Consider the following 12307-nt stretch of genomic DNA (forward strand, 5'->3'; position numbering starts at 1 on the left):
GAAAAAAAAAACGACAGTGGTACCCCTTACGTTTTTTTTTTTTTGGGGCAAAAAATTAAGTTTCTCCAATCTTCCCAAAACTCTGGATTCTGATAGAGGGCCATGAGACTTAGACCTGAGTGCAAAAATGGAGGCTCTAGTCCCTTCCAGAGCTGAGATATCGAAACTCAAAAATTCGGCCCGAAAAAAAAACGACAGTGGTACCCCTTACGTTTTTTTTTTTTGGGGCGAAAAATTAAGTTTCTCCAATCTTCCCAAAACTCTGGATTCTGATAGAGGGCCATGAGACTTAGACCTGAGTGCAAAAATGGAGGCTCTAGCCCCTTCCAGAGCTGAGATATCGAAACTCAAAAATTCGGCCCGAAAAAAAAACGACAGTGGTACCCCTTACGTTTTTTTTTGGGGGGGCAAAAAATTAAGTTTCTCCAATCTTCCCAAAACTCTGGATTCTGATAGAGGGCCATGAGACTTAGACCTGAGTGCAAAAATGGAGGCTCTAGCCACTTCCTGAGCTGAGATATCGAAACTCAAAAATTCGGCCCGAAAAAAAAACGACAGTGGTACCCCTTACGTTTTTTTTTTTTGGGCGAAAAATTAAGTTTCTCCAATCTTTCCAAATTCTGGTAGAGGGCCATGAGACTTAGACCTGAGTGCAAAAATGGAGGCTCTAGCCCCTTCCAGAGCTGAGATATCGAAACTCAAAAATTCGGCCCGAAAAAAAAAACGACAGTGGTACCCCTTACGTTTTTTTTTTTTGGGGCGAAAAATTAAGTTTCTCCAATCTTCCCAATACTCTGGATTCTGATAGAGGACCATGAGACTTAGACCTGAGTGCAAAAATGGAGGCTCTAGCCACTTCCTGAGCTGAGATATCGAAACTCAAAAATTCGGCCCGAAAAAAAAACGACAGTGGTACCCCTTACGTTTTTTTTTTTTGGGCGAAAAATTAAGTTTCTCCAATCTTTCCAAATTCTGGTAGAGGGCCATGAGACTTAGACCTGAGTGCAAAAATGGAGGCTCTAGCCCCTTCCAGAGCTGAGATATCGAAACTCAAAAATTCGGCCCGAAAAAAAAAACGACAGTGGTACCCCTTACGTTTTTTTTTTTTTGGGGCGAAAAATTAAGTTTCTCCAATCTTCCCAAAACGCTGGATTCTGATAGAGGACCATGAGACTTAGACCTGAGTGCAAAAATGGAGGCTCTAGCCACTTCCTGAGCTGAGATATCGAAACTCAAAAATTCGGCCCGAAAAAAAAACGACAGTGGTACCCCTTACGTTTTTTTTTTTTGGGCGAAAAATTAAGTTTCTCCAATCTTTCCAAATTCTGGTAGAGGGCCATGAGACTTAGACCTGAGTGCAAAAATGGAGGCTCTAGCCCCTTCCAGAGCTGAGATATCGAAACTCAAAAATTCGGCCCGAAAAAAAAAACGACAGTGGTACCCCTTACGTTTTTTTTTTTTTGGGGCGAAAAATTAAGTTTCTCCAATCTTCCCAATACTCTGGATTCTTATAGAGGACCATGAGACTTAGACCTGAGTGCAAAAATGGAGGCTCTAGCCACTTCCAGAGCTGAGATATCGAAACTCAAAAACTCGGCCCGAAAAAAAAACGACAGTGGTACCCCTTACGTTTTTTTTTTTGGGCGAAAAATTAAGTTTCTCCAATCTTCCCAAATTCTGGTAGAGGGCCATGAGACTTAGACCTGAGTGCAAAAATGGAGGCTCTAGCCCCTTCCAGAGCTGAGATATCGAAACTCAAAAATTCGGCCCGAAAAAAAAACGACAGTGGTATCCCTTACGTTTTTTTTTTTTGGGGCGAAAAATTAAGTTTCTCCAATCTTCCCAAAACTCTGGATTCTGATAGAGGACCATGAGACTTAGACCTGAGTGCAAAAATGGAGGCTCTAGCCCCTTCCAGAGCTGAGATATCGAAACTCAAAAATTCGGCCCGAAAAAAAAAACGACAGTGGTACCCCTTACGTTTTTTTTTTGGGCGAAAAATTACGTTTCTCCAATCTTCCCAAATTCTGATAGAGGGCCATGAGACTTAGACCTGAGTGCAAAAATGGAGGCTCTAGCCCCTTCCAGAGCTGAGATATCGAAACTCAAAAATTCGGCCCGAAAAAAAAAACGACAGCGGTACCCCTGACGTTTTTTTTTTGGGCGAAAAATTAAGTTTCTCCAATCTTCCCAAATTCTGATAGAGGGCCATGAGACTTAGACCTGAGTGCAAAAATGGAGGCTCTAGCCCCTTCCAGAGCTGCGATATCGAAACTCAAAAATTCGGCCCGAAAAAAAACTCGACTTAGAAAAAAATGAGACTTAGACCTGAGTGCAAAAATGGAGGCTCTAGCCCCTTCCAGAGCTGAGATATCGAAACTCAAAAATTCGGCCCGAAAAAAAAACGACAGTGGTACCCCTTACGTTTTTTTTTTGGGCGAAAAATTAAGTTTCTCCAATCTTCCCAAATTCTGATAGAGGGCCATGAGACTTAGACCTGAGTGCAAAAATGGAGGCTCTAGACCCTTCCAGAGCTGAGATATCGAAACTCAAAAATTCGACCCAAAAAAAAAAACGACAGTGGTACCCCTTTCGTTTTTTTTTTTTGGGCGAAAAATTAAGTTTCTCCAATCTTCTCAAAACTCTGGATTCTGATAGAGGGCCAGGAGACATAAACCTGAGTGCAAAAATGGAGGCTCTAGACCCTTCCAGAGCTGAGATATCGAAACTCAAAAATTCGACCCGAAAAAAAAACGACAGTGGTACCCCTTTCGTTTTTTTTTTAAGGGCGAAAAATGAAGTTTCTTCAATCTTCTCAAAACTCTGGATTCTGATAGAGGGCCATGAGACTTAAACCTGAGTGCAAAAATGGAGGCTCTAGACCCTTCCAGAGCTGAGATATCGAAACTCAAAAATTCGACCCAAAAAAAAAAACGACAGTGGTACCCCTTTCGTTTTTTTTTTTTGGCGAAAAATTAAGTTTCTCCAATCTTCTCAAAACTCTGGATTCTGATAGAGGGCCAGGAGACATAAACCTGAGTGCAAAAATGGAGGCTCTGGACCCTTCTAGAGCTGAGATATCGAAACTCAAAAATTCGACCCGAAAAAAAAACGACAGTGGTACCCCTTTCGTTTTTTTTAAGGGCGAAAAATGAAGTTTCTCCAATCTTCTCAAAACTCTGGATTCTGATAGAGGGGCATGAGACTTAAACCTGAGTGCAAAAATGGAGGCTCTAGCCCCTTCCAGAGCTGAGATATCGAAACTCAAAAATTCGACCTGAAAAAAAAACGACAGTGGTACCCCTTACGTTTTTATTTTTGCGTGCGAAAAAATAAGTTTCTACAATCTTCTTGAAACTCTTTATTTTGATAGAGGGCAATGGGACTTAGACCTGAGTGCAAAAATGGAGATATCTCAATATCTCAGCCCTTCCAGAGCTGAGATATTGAGATATTTATAATGGCATAAATGTTGCGTGGGATCTCAATATCTCAGCTCTGGAAGGGTCTCGAGCCTCCATTTTTGCACTCACGTATAAGTCCCATGGTCCTCTATCAGAATCCAGAGTTTCAAGAAGATTGGAGAAACTCAAAATTTTGAAAAAAAACACGACAATGTTTTGATTTTTTTTGGTGCAAAAAAATACGTTTCTCCAATCTTCTTGAAATTCTGGATTCTGATAGAGGGCCATGTGACCTAGACCTGAGTCCAAAAATGGAGAATCTAGGTTCCATTGTGTTTAAATCGGTTGTGTTAAACTTCTTTAGAGTAAACGTTTTAACTGTTGAAGGTCTAAAGGAGTTAGACAGTATAGTATAGTTGTGATTTTGCTGTAAACACATGTTTATTATGTATAGCTAATAGGAGAGCTCCAGTCAGTACACGTAAGTTACCTTTCTAAAGTGGATTTACATAACCATACATCTTAAATACGCTTATTTAAAATGTCTGTTTACATCAGGAAGGAAAATATTGTATGAGTATTGCAGATGAGCACATCCCAACATGAAAAATACATCTGAGTGCAACGTTGTGTGTGCTATTATGTAGGATAATTCACTGTTGTCTACACTGCTTACATTAGACAAATATGTGCTGTAAATAAACAAATCTATAAAGTAACTAAACATGATATATATTTAATTTGTCCCTTATTAGTGTTGATATATTGAGGAGTTGGATGTAAGTTGGATTAAAAGTGAGTTAACACATCAACCTCAGCATGTCAATGCAGTGATGAGCTCATAATGTGAATCTTGTCTGTATGTTACAGGGACAGAAGAACACGCGTGTGTTTATCCGGTGGAGAGAGGCTCATGATGCTGAATGCTGTCATCAAAGGCTTTGAGTGAGTATACTACAGAAATGGATAACAAAATCTATTAAATCTTAAGTTGTAGTTTATTTGAATGATTGTAATTTCAAACTGAGAAATTACAACACTTTTCTGAGTCTCGATTTCTGTGTATTTGCTGCAGAGCTTTTGTGGTGCAGCAGGACCTGCAAGGAAAGATGATGGCAGCATTCGTTTTAGGGATTTTACTCAAATATAAAGTAAGGTTATATTTAATACATAAATCAAATGATATTGTGTGTTAAAATGACTGCTTTTGTGTAATGTTTGTGCATTTTTGTAGGATCAAAATGTCTGCAGACTGGTTTGAGCACTGAGGATGAGGAGCCCAGAGCTGAATCCTGGAAGTGGTGCCATGGATGAGACCCTCCATCTCTCCACCTGCCCTTATGAGACCCTCCACCTCTCCATCTGCCCTGATGTTATGAAGAGTTCCTGATGTTATGAAGAGTTCCTCATGTTATGAAGTGTTAGTGCACCTGTCGCTCATATAATTTAAACTTAATACATGCAAGATCATGGAAAGATACCGTAGTTGTATGTAACAATTATAATGACAAAACAGAAAATATAAGGATCATTGGTTTGTGTACATCATAATATGAAATAAAATTATATTTATACAGAGGAAAAAAAGAACAATAAAAAAGGCTAAATATCTTCATTGAAGTTCTTCATAATACATAAACAAATGTTGTTGTTGTTATAAGTCTGAGGGATGAAACTAGGTAAATTCATGAAGAAAAATAGGAAAACTTAAAGGAGAAACCTTTTGGGTATAAAATAAAGAAATTAACAACATAATCAAGAGATGACGATTTTGGGGTTTCTTGATTAACAAAAAATATATCGTTATAAGAATAACACTGTGGGTCACATTAGTAGGGTTTAAAATATAATAACTTAAATCAACCCTAAATGTATTCACAAAATAAATGGGCAGCTGTTTCTTCAACAATACCGCAACAAAATGAGCAAGTTTCATCAATATCAATATATTTAAAGATAGACGAATTAAACGTATCCTTCATTATATTTTAAGGTGTTACGCTTGTGATAACACGTAGTAGGTCATTCATCGCATGCAGGTTCGCATTCATACTCAACGAGATTTGGTAATAAAGTACCTACTCTTTTAGCGCTCGATGAGTAAGTACTTTTTGAAATTAAGTACTGTACCTACTCATTGAGTATGCAGTTTGGAACGCAGCCACTGAGATATTTTAATGGCATAAATGCTACGTGGTATCTCAATATCTCAGCTCTGGAAGGGTCTAGAGTCTCCATTTTTGCACTCACGTCTAAGTCCCATGGTCTTCTATCAGAATCCAGAGTTTCAAGAAGATCAGAGAAACTCAAAAACATGTCGTTTTTTTTTTTTGTGCGAAAAAATAAGTTTTTCCAATCTTCTTGAAACTCTGGATTCTGATAGAGGGCCATGAGACTTAGACCTGAGTGCAAAAATGGAGGCTCTAGAGCCTTCCAGAGCTGAGATATTGAGATCCCTCGTAGCATTTATGCCATTATAAATATCTCAATATCTCAGCTCTGGAAGGGTGTAGAGCCTCCATTTTTGCACTTTTAAATCCCATGGCCCTCTATCAGAATCCAGAGTTTCAAGAAGATCACAGCAACTCAAAATTTCAAAAAAAATTTTTAAAAAAAATCATGACAGTGGTCCCACATAGCACTTATGCCATTATAAAAAAAGGGGGTTCGCAGATGGTGGAATTTTTGCACCAAATGCCATCCCATAATTCCACTGTCCAAGAACCCACTATTTGTCCAATAACCCACTATATTTGAAAAGTACTAACCCTGGCCTTCATGCAATAAGCTACAATTGGACAGAATCCTGGCTGCAATCTATTGAATGGGGATTTGGGTAGTGTATTTTTTGGACATTTTAATTAAAGTTTCTTTTTATGATAAAAACTATTTTACTGCACTCAGCTGGGGCCCCTGAGTCCGTAGCACCAAGCGCCATCCCATAATTCCACCGTCCACGAACCCACTATTTTATAATGTCATAAATATATGACTTAGACCTGAGTGCAAAAATGGAGGCTCTAGACCCTTTCTTGAGCTGAGATATGGACATCCCACGTAGCATTTATGCCATTATAAAATGTATGCCTGTAAATCTGTAAAACAAAAACCTCACAATTATAGTTGAAATGGTATACTGCTGGAATTATTTTTTGACCTTGAGAAAAAGCTTATTTATTAAGCTTTTTGTTTATTAATTTATTTCATGTTGGTACATTTTTGGGAAGTACACCTGTTTTGACCTGACGTCCATTGGAATGGACAAAAAAAAAATTACAATGAAAGCAATTATATAAAACATTTTTTTTTTCATTTTTTTTTTTTAATTTATAGAAACCTCATGAGCTGGGAAAATTTAATTTTATATTTTTCAGAAACAGGTCTGAGGGGGTTAAAGGGTATGTTGGATGACGCTCTGATTGGTTTATTTCACGTTACGGCCAAACCACACCTATGAATAATGAAGCTACTTCAGACCCTCTTTTAAACTTGCGTCGGGTGCAAGAGTCATTTATCCCACTGGTAAAATAGCAACAGCGCCAACAAAGACACGCGCTTGATACTTGCGTTTCAGATCGTTAAAATATGGCCCATTAACTCCCTGGTCAAATGCTGGTCATCCTTTTTGTTGAACCCTTTAAACGCATCTAGTGTTCTCTCAATCCTTCTCTCTTATTAACCTGAATGTCTGTTTAATACATTCATTTTCTCTGTGTGATGACGACACGTTCAGCCCTATTAGAATCAATGTCACGCTGAAAGGTAGAAGCGGGGGACTGAGAAATTGAGTGAACATAAAGCAAGAGAGAGTGTAAAATGTGTGCAAGAAGAGGGTGGCGGTGAAGGAAAAGATGAGGAGAGGCTCATTACTGCTCCGTAAGAGCTGTGGAGACTGAAGCACATTAGCTGAGCATGGTTTAAGGGGAATCTCCATTCACTCTCCCTCTGCATCTATCATATCCCAGCACATCACAGAGAGGCCAGAGGATAAAAGCACGGCTCAGATGTAGAGATATAGGTAAGAGACGTGCCGAATTACCCGACGCCTCTGAGCCAGAGGTCTCCGAACATCAGCAGTGTGGAAATCTCATGCCACCCCACTGATAAGAGATCAGTGTAAGGCACTGGCCAGCTATCAGCCTGTGCGGAAACCCGAACGTGTGTGTGGCCGGAACGAGCCGCATGCCGAGATCCACCTCCACTTCATCGCTATTCTCCAGCAGCCGTGGGGAGTGACCTTTGCAGGCAGAGAGCTTAAGATAGTTAAAATTTGATTGGATTGAGGGAAGCTAGAAGAGGAGAAAATTGAGCCTTTTTTCTTTCATTGATGCTAACCTTGAGGAGTGTCCCAGAAAGGACGACTGCAGTCTTTTTTCCCTACGAGACAAAGAGAATGGGAGACCATGGGGCTTCAGTTATGATATGTTGAGAAGAAGCCATCCTACATTTTGATTATGATCTTTTCTTAAGTGTGATTCAGAGAACGAACGTATGTTCAAAAAAAAAAAGTGCTCTTTCAGATCTCCGCTTTGTAAACACCACCTAATTAATGTCATTTAAGGAGTGGTATAATGCCCTTTTCACAAGATGTAAAATAAATATCTCATGTCCCCAGAGTGTGCATGTGAAGTTTTAGCTCAAAATACCCGCAGATATTTTTATATAGCATGTTAAATTTGTCACTTTTTGAGGGTGAGCAAAAACGCACATTTTTTTGTGTTCGGCCCTTTAAATGCAAATTAGCTGCGGCTCCGACACAGTGGGCGGAGCTTCGAAAGCTTGCGTGTTAAATGTTTGATTACCTCACGCAGACACGCACTAAAATATCAGAAACTGTTCAGCCTTTTTTTAAAAAAACGGAGTCAGACAAATATGGAGATACTCAAGAAGAAGTGACAACACATAGAATGCAACAGGACGTCTTTGAATGGTTAGTTGATGAATATATGTTGCTGATGTGTTAACTATCTTTAATTGTTAACTAGTTGAGTTAACTATCTTTAATTAGCATATGGATAATCTATAAAATCGCTCATACTGTTGTAAAATGCCTACAGAGTGACATTCTATCGCATGTGAAAAGATGGATGCTACAGTTTGAGCTGACTCACAAATGTACTCTTAGGGGCCGTTCACATATCGCACCTAAAAACGTGTAGAAAACGCTAGGCGCGCGCGTTCTCCTTTTTCCAAAGAAGCGCTAGGGCGGTTGCACTCCGGAGGCGTCTGTCGTTGCTAAGCAACCATCAGCTGCGCTCTCCATTACATGAAGGAAATTTCAGCAATGGATTTCCACCACCGAAAAACCTTTGCTGTAACTCTGTTACAAGATTTATTTACTCAGAAAAGTAAAAAAAATGCCGCAGTATTTGGGTGCACCCCATACTACAAAAACGCAAGAACCATGGGGAATTTCACCAGCTGATTCAGGAACTCCGCCTGGACAATGGGAGGTTCAAAGCCTATTTCGGAGTGGACAAGGACCAGTTTGATTATATTTTAAGAAGAGGTAACAAAAATGGCGAGGAAGCTGATTGGTTGACGTGACACGTGACCTACGGTGCGCTTGCGGCATTCTGAAAAGTTGAGATGTTTTTATCTCGATGCGGCGCGGACACGCCTGGAAAAAACGAGCGCGTCGCACCGTAATAATTCCATTATGAGCGCGCATACCGCGCGCCTACATTTCAAATAACGAACTTGAGCGCGCAAAAGACGCGATATATGAACCGGCCCTTATACAACCACTCTTCCTCTTTTGGGCGGAGTTTATGTAAATTTTAGGGTTGGTGATGTCACTTACCCACCAGGCGTTTGTTGTAGTCCTTAAAAAACTATTTCTTTAAAAGCAAATATCTCCCTTGGCTTTGAACTTTGAGCGTTGTAACTTTGCAGATGTTGTTTATGCTCAAACAGCAACATTACTCACCTTCATAAATATCATAAACACCCCTTTAATATATTAAAATAAAATAGCACTAGTCAACTCCCAAATGTTTTACTTTAGAACGGCGAGCGGCATGAATAGCTTATATTTCTAAATACCTGGAGTTCTCCGATTCTCTGCCACAAGAAAAAAGTGCGTACATCTGCTTAGACACTGATGTGGCGCTAACCACTTTTCCATATCAAAGACCGTTGTTATAAACATGAATTTTGGCGTTGGCCTCCATGGGGCTTCATGTATAAAACGTTCAAATCTGTTAGCTATGCACGTTTTATTAATGAGGACCCAAGTCGTTGTGCTGCATGTAAATGAAATAAATGTGAGTTTATTAGGCTGGTAAATCTCTTTTTCACAAAAAAAAAAAAAAAAAAAATTCACCTTGAAGTATTCTTCAGGAAAATTGAGCAATTATTTTTTACCCCCATAATAAATTCTCATTATAATGTGTGTCAGGCCTTTATTTATGCGTTTCTCAATATTCTCATTAGGTTTATTATTGTGCTACGTTGATTTTAAAATGAACAGAAAAATACAGTGGAATGTCGACGTACAGTATAAATTATGTATACTAACATTTAAACACTGTAGTATATCATAGTTTTGTTGCTTTCTTTTACACTATACAGTAATAATTGTATCCTAAATGAACACAACAAATCAATTCATGTAAATGAATGTAATATATATTGAAAATAAATGTCATATAATTTCGAATACTTTGTTATTACATCACAAAAGGGAAGAAAATATGGCAGCTTATGTTTCTTGTGAACTTTAATTAAAAGCCATTTAAACTGTGGGTTTTTTTTAGGTTGCTAGATACAAACATGTGGAAGATTTGGTCAAAAATCGCAATCTGTAAAAAAATGTTCTTGATAAAAAAATTATACTTTCTGTCCTGAAAATGAGTTTTTGATCATAATATCAACAATGTTGCTCACAGTCATGTCACTTCTCCTGTGAGCTCAAAAAGGTGATGAGAGTGTATGATATTGATGACATCACCGGCTCGTTTCTTGCTTGTCAAACTGCAGTGTTACAACTGACCCCATGTTATAACACTCCCCGGTCTACCCATATAATATGGATGTAATCCAGATGTACTTCATCGTAAGAAAGACTAACCAGTGTCATCTGTCATTTGTGTTGCTTCACTGCCATTCACAAATTCTATCCCGTCATGGGAGAGTAAAGTGTCATTAAATGCACACTTCAGAACCTCGCCAGAACAGATATAGTCCTGCCATGACAACTCTCTGAGTGTTTGGCATGGTAATGGATATGACAATGTTGATATGTTTGGCCTGGGGAAATAGATCTACTATGCTGCTGCTGCTTTTATTGCAGCTGTTGCAGAGCAAGTACTGGAACTTACTCTACAAACTCTACCCTTGTATTTGAAGGATGAGCAGCGATCTCATTGGCTACATATACAGCAGGAACCAATCAACTGTGCCCTATAGATAATGATGCAATTAGAGCAGGTTGAGTTAGGACCCATTAGCCTTTCATGTGGTTTAATTAAATGTTTTGGTAACTATATTGATCTGTCCGACTGGGAATTGAATCGAAGCTCCCGTTCCACCACATCCCAAAGATGCTCTATTGGGTTGGGATGTGGTTACTGTGGGGCCATTTTAGTACAGTGAACTCATTGTCATGTTCAAGAAACCAATTTGAAATGATTTGAGCTTTGAGACATGTACATTATCCTGCTGGAAGTAGCCATCAGAGGATGGGTATATGGTGGCCATAAAGGGATGGACATGGTCAGAAACAATCCTCAGGTAAGAAACAATGCCTAATTGGCACTAAGGGGCCTAAAGTGTGCCAAGAAAACATCCCCCACTCCATTACACCACCACCACCAGCCTGCACAGTGGTAACAAGGCATGATGGATCTTGTTCTCATTCTGTTTACGCCAAATTCTGACTCTACCATCTGAATGTCTCAACAGAAATCGAGACTCATCAGACCAGGCAACATTTTTCCAGTCTTCAACTGTCCAATTTTGGTGAGCTCTTGCAAACTGTAGCCTCTTGTTCCTATTTGTAGTGGAGATGAGTAGAGGCGGACGGAGTTCACAGCTATTACTTGAGATAAAAGTACAGATACCCCTTGCTAAATTTGACTCCAGTACAAGTAAAAGTACTACAGTCTGATATCTACTTGAGCAAAAGTTCTGAAGTACTTGTTTTTAAAAGATCTTGAGTATCATGAGTACATTTTCTAAATTGCATTACTACCTCCACAGTAAACTTACATTTATGTACAGAAACGTCCTACATGGAGTTATGAAAAATGTTAATGTCAATACCTTGGAGAATGTAAAAGGAATTGAAAGTAAAATCAAGTCATATTCATCTTTTAACCATGTTGCTTTATGTAACATTTAAGAAAATTTCTGAATATTCCGAAAATTGAAATAGTATGGGGAGGTGGGGCGACGGGTCGGCACATTCCCGGGATGGACCTGCTTGTAGAGCTTGTAGTGATGCCTGTGGCCGAACTAGCAAAGCCTGCAGTATGTGCTGAAAACTGTCAAAAAAGTCACCCTGATGCCCAATATTCTGGTTCTAAGGGTCCTCCTGGCCACAAAGAAGCCCATGCATGCAGTTAACAATGTTGATCCATGGTTTCGTCCATGGTTTCCTCCAAGGTTTCATCCCTTATCTAAATCTGACCATGGAGTTGACTTTGGCGGAAAGCTGAAGGTGATTGCTGATAGGCTGTCCCAATCAGTGGCGCCTGCACAATCCAATCACGTTTGAGAGGGAAACAACAAATTGAGGGTTTCCGAGATTTTTCTTATTTCCATTTTTTTGTTTTTTGTTTTATAAGTAAGAAAATGTAGTGGAGTAAAGAGTACAATATTTCCCTCTCAAATGTACTTGAGTAAAGTCACGACTACTCCCCCAAAATGACACTCAATTAAAGTACAGATCCCTCAAAATT

The 12307-nt window shown here is 39.2% G+C and overlaps 1 long non-coding RNA gene across 1 annotated transcript; it reads left to right on the forward strand.

Annotated features, from left to right (window-relative positions):
• Positions 1 to 3908: 3908 nt before the first annotated feature.
• Positions 3909 to 4961, forward strand: LOC148982058 (uncharacterized). The gene is made up of 3 exons (XR_016150690.1): positions 3909 to 4349; positions 4480 to 4555; positions 4639 to 4961. It is a non-coding gene; the product is annotated as an uncharacterized LOC148982058 (long non-coding RNA).
• Positions 4962 to 12307: the final 7346 nt, after the last annotated feature.

The sequence above is a fragment of the Pimephales promelas genome, chromosome 3 (assembly GCF_988280905.1).
Source record: "Pimephales promelas chromosome 3, fPimPro1.hap1.1, whole genome shotgun sequence".
NCBI classification, from domain to species: Eukaryota; Metazoa; Chordata; class Actinopteri; order Cypriniformes; family Leuciscidae; genus Pimephales; species Pimephales promelas.